The sequence below is a fragment of the Podarcis raffonei genome, chromosome 5, assembly GCF_027172205.1.
Source record: "Podarcis raffonei isolate rPodRaf1 chromosome 5, rPodRaf1.pri, whole genome shotgun sequence".
In the NCBI taxonomy this organism is placed as follows: Eukaryota; Metazoa; Chordata; class Lepidosauria; order Squamata; family Lacertidae; genus Podarcis; species Podarcis raffonei.
Genome location: NC_070606.1, coordinates 37,169,257 through 37,174,311, shown reverse-complemented (window position 1 = coordinate 37,174,311; position 5,055 = coordinate 37,169,257).

Sequence of the window (5,055 nt, the reverse complement as noted above, 5' to 3'; positions counted from 1 at the left end):
GGTGGCGCCAGGCGCGCGCTCACACATGGACCGCGGTTGGGCGGGGCGCAAAGCAAAGGCGCGGTAAACCCGAGCGGCAGACCGCGAAAGAGCGAGGCCCGCGGCTCGCCGTCCCCGACTTCGCTTAGCTCTCTCGAGTCTGCCTCGGGCAGGAATGGGAATAGTTGAGAGGCGGGTTGGTAGTAGGAGCAGCAATTAGGACCCTGGTGAGGCTGGACTGACACCTGCACAGTTGTTGTTGTTTTTAAAAAAGATGTAGAATCGTAGAGTTGGAAGGGACCCTGAGCGTCATCCAGCGGTTCTCAACCTGTGGGTCCCCAGACGTTGTTGGACTACAACTCCCATCATCCCTGACCTCTGGCCTTGCTCGCTAGGCATGATGGGAGTTGTAGTTCAACAACATCTGGGGACCCACAGGTTGAGAAAGGCTGATAGTCCAACCACCTGCAATGCAGGAATATGCAGCTGCCCTATATGGAATCGAACCCGCAGCCTTGGTGTTATCAGCACCGTGCTCTAACCAACTGAGCTATCCAACCGATGCATGTGTTTCTATTGTTATTTTCAAGGAACAGAGCGATCAGTTTGCAACCGTGTGGATTCACAATAACAGCAGTAATGAAAAAGAAAGTTTAGGGTTAACAGCAGGAGAGTCTTAATCTCAGGGTCCTGCGTTCCAAACCCATGAAAGATTCCTGAAGTGCAGGTGGGTTGGGCTAGATGACCCTCATGGTACCTTCCAACTCTGCAATTCTATGATTCTTTTTCTAATGTGGCTCAGAAGTCAGAGGAGGAAGTAGGGGAGGGCAGAACCTCGTAATTCATGTGTCATGGCAGGTGCAAGAACTACCATGGAAATTATTGTTGGCTACAGTCACAGTAAACCAAAGCTGAAGCAGTGAAGAGTCTGACTCATATGTATGGGTGCACTGAACGACCTTTTTTTGATCACATGTTGTTTGCCTCCATCACACTTCTTCCGCTCGCTCCTGTGAAACCTTTACCAGGTCTGTGTTCTGAACAGTAGAATATTATTGCTGGTTAAGTTCCCTTGATGTTTGCACAGTTAAGGTACATACCTCACCCAAGTCTATTTCCCATTGCTGTGAGGAAAAGCCATTCACCCTCTCCTCACAGACTGTAGTATAATGGTGGGTAGAATATTGTGTCCCCCAGTGGTGCTGCTCTGGCAAGAGCGTGGGGAAACAGGAAAATTAACTCTTTACAGCTGTAGTACGTACAGTTCGGAGGAACAAATTAATACCCCTTTGTAAATTCAGTAATAAATGACATGCATGATTATGTATAAGTCAGGTATGATTGGCGAAAAGCAGATTACAGTATCCATTCATCTATTCTTTTTTTTTTTAAGTAGCCTCGATGATAATGTCCTTCCACAAGTGTCACCATGGTTGCAGTGCTGATGGAAGAAGCCAACAGATAACAAGTTTATTTTCTATTTAGAAGCATGTGTAAAATCACTTTAATACCTTAAAAAAATTTCAAAGTGATTGCCATCTATAAAATTATTAGGTGTACTTATATACAATGGAAATAAATAAATAAATAATTTTGTCCAGGAGCACCTTAGAGACCAACTGAGTTTGTTCTGGGTATAAGCTTTCGTGTGCATGCACACTTCTTCAGATACACACTTATATGCAATGCTTTGCAGTTAAGTCTGAAAACCACTCCAAATCTACAACTCCAGAATCACTTGTTCCATGTTTAACTTACATTAAGTAGGAGTACTATGGACTCAGGCCTGCAATTGTTCATGCTGTTGTATGCACCGATGCTCCCACAGTGATCTATACAAGGTAAATGGGAATACATTAGCTTGCTATGCTGAACAAATTGAAACAATTGAGAACAATGTCCAGGGCTGTGCAGATGTCTCTATCATAAACCTCAACAACCCTGAAGTGTATCAGCTTTTAGAGTGCTTATCATGGGGGTGTGATGTTTCAGTTTTTAAAGTCCCTTTCTGGATACTTTGCTGAACAAAGGAGACCAGACTAGAAGGGAATTTGTGTACACTCATACTATTGCAATCTATTGAATTTTTATTTTTTTAAAAACACTTTAGACCAATAAAAGTCAAAACTAACCACTCATATAAGTGAGTATTCCAGGCTTTGAGGAACAGAACCTAAGCCGAGGGCATTTACTTCTGCTTTTCAGCTTTCTCTGTTCTTCCAGCTCCTCTGAAGAAGGTCAACTAAACAACCAGCAGCTGAACCATGCAAAGCCAACGTGGGCACAATCTGTTTTGCAAAATACAGCCAGAGGCAACCTAGATACATACAAACAAGTATACATTTCTTTGTATGACTCAACAGTAAACATCGAAATGGCCTAAACCCTGTACATTTCAGATCTAGCATAGAATGGAACTACCAAAGGCAAGTATAGATTTTCCTGATCCTGTGTTAGTTGGGCAGCTAGGTTACATAGCAGAATGTGCAAAGGAACATGTGGCTGGACAGCTCCAGGTAACCTACAAATCCCATGCTGAAGCAAAGCATCACTCAAAACAATATACTATATATGTTTGCAGTCAAATTACAATGGGATCAGGTGGAGGAGACTATGTGACTCACTAGCCTGTTTCCAGGCTTCATTTTATAATTGAGTGGCTCAGTCTTTTGGTCACATTTAGATTCTGATGAATCAGACATGGCTCCTTGAAATGTATCCCATGCAGATGTTTCAGGTAGACAGAAGCTACTTGATAGAAATGTTCCGTGCTTTTTTTCTGGGTGCACAGTACAAGCACCTTTTTTTTCCTAGAAGAAAAGCACTGACAAATGTTGAAGACAGTTCTCAATTGGTTTTTCATGCTGCATATAAAACCACTTTAATGCACCATGAACAGTGAGAGAAAGAAGCTTATGGCCCCATATGCACAGTCTTAATTGGTTCAGTACCCATACAATTGCTTCTAATATGAAAAATGTTGTTTAACGAGACTTTTGCCAATATATCTGTGAAAACTAAAGCAACTGCTTCTGGATATCTAGTTGCATATCTCACAATGGCCAGTATAAACTCTTTCTGCTTCCTAGTGAGTTTGGGGAAGAACATCTATATAAATATATCTAGATAATGTGTATGCCTCTATTCAATAGATTGGTGTCCTATAAATGTCAACAAGTTTAGAGGAGCATTCATTTTTTGTTGTTGTTATTATTTCCTTTAACAGATTATCCTTCCTCTAAAGTATATGACACATCTGAGTGGGTTATTTTGGTTTGATAATAAGTAACCTTGGGGACGCGGGTGGCGCTGTGGGTAAAACCTCAGCACCTAGGGCTTGCCGATCGCATGGTCGGCGGTTCGAATCCCTGCGGCGGGGTGAGCTCACGTCTTTCGGTCCCAGCTCCTGCCCACCCAGCAGTTCGAAAGCACCCTTAAGTGCAAGTAGATAAATAGGTACCGCTTTATAGCGGGAAGGTAAACGGCGTTTCCGTGTGCTGCGCTGGTGCTGGCCCGCCAGAGCAGCTTCGTCACGCTGGCCACGTGACACGGAAGTGTCTCCGGACAGCGCTGGCCCCTGGCCTCTTAAGTGCGATGGGCGCACAACCCTAGAGTCAGACATGACTGGCCCGTACGGGCAGGGGTACCTTTACCTTTACCTTTACCTTTAACCTTTCCTCCCAGAAATGACTGTTTGGTTCCTTCAGAACTTGTTATTTCTATATTGTTTTCTCTCTCTTTGTTTTTCAAGCTTTAATAAAAACAGCTTTTTAAAAAAGAACTTGATGTTTCTGAATCAGCAGCATCTTGTCTGGGATAACATGAACCAAAATCTTTTAAAAACTTTTGTTGGTACTTTAAAAACCCCAACCAAAATCAAAACCCTGTTCTAGTTCCAGTTGACCTTGATGGTTTTTAACTTCTGCTTTCCCATATTCATTTCCTACAATTTCTTTTTCTTTCCCATGAGTTAAAATTTAACTGCCCTCTTTTTTCCTTTCACTGTGGAAGTACTGGGTTTATTGAAATGTTGGTTTTTTACTTAGTTCCTTGTAGTCATGTTTATTTAGCCGTTAAACCTCATGATGTATCTTTATACGGAAAAGAACAACATGACCTTCTATCATACCATCTTCATAAAACTTTGTCTCAACAAATAATGACACTGCTGACCACACCTATGTGACATTTTCTCCCTCTTTTAAGAAATCTCTATTTCTGTGGAGAAAAGGCTGGGTTGTATGTCAACAGACACATATTATGTTTTAATATATGTTGCTTTGGGTCACTTTTGTAAGGAAAGCAACTAATGAATATAATAGATCGATCAATCTAATAGTAATAGTATACTCTGTTGAATAGCTCAGATGGTTAGGGTGTGGTGCTGATAATGCCAAGGTTGCAGGTTTGATCCCATTAAGGGACAAATGCATATTTCTACATTTGATGTTCCTAGATGGTCCTCAGGGTTCCTTCCCACTCTGCAGAAGTTGGTGCCGAACTATCAAAAGGACATCCACCCCGAAGCTGAAACCACTTCTCTTCCAAATAACCGAGTCAAACCTCTGCTCTTACGTAACTTACATGTTTCTCCACAGCCTCAAACATTACAATTTTTGTTTGCAAGGGGTTGCTCCAGCCTACCAATCATTTTGGTTGCTGTTTTCTGCACCATCTCTTTACAGATGCAATAACCAGAGTGGTACATAGCATTGTAGGTGTAGTCACACAGTAAATTCAAAGAAAGGCAGGGAAATCATGGCAGTTTTATTCTCTTTAAGATCTGTAACATAGAACTCAATATTTATTTTTTATAGCTGCCACACGGTTGGTCAGCATTTTCAATGTGCTATATCCACCGCAGCCTCATGATCCCTTTTGTTGTCTGTCACCACCAATTCAGACCCCATCATTGTATGTGTGAAGTTACATTTTGCCCTCAAGTGCATTACTCTTACATTTAACTGCACCTGCCATTTTAATGCCCATTCTCCCAATATGGAGCTCTGCAATCCTCTTTCATCTTTACCACCCTGAATAATTGGGAGCCATCAACAAACCTGGCCAACTCACTGG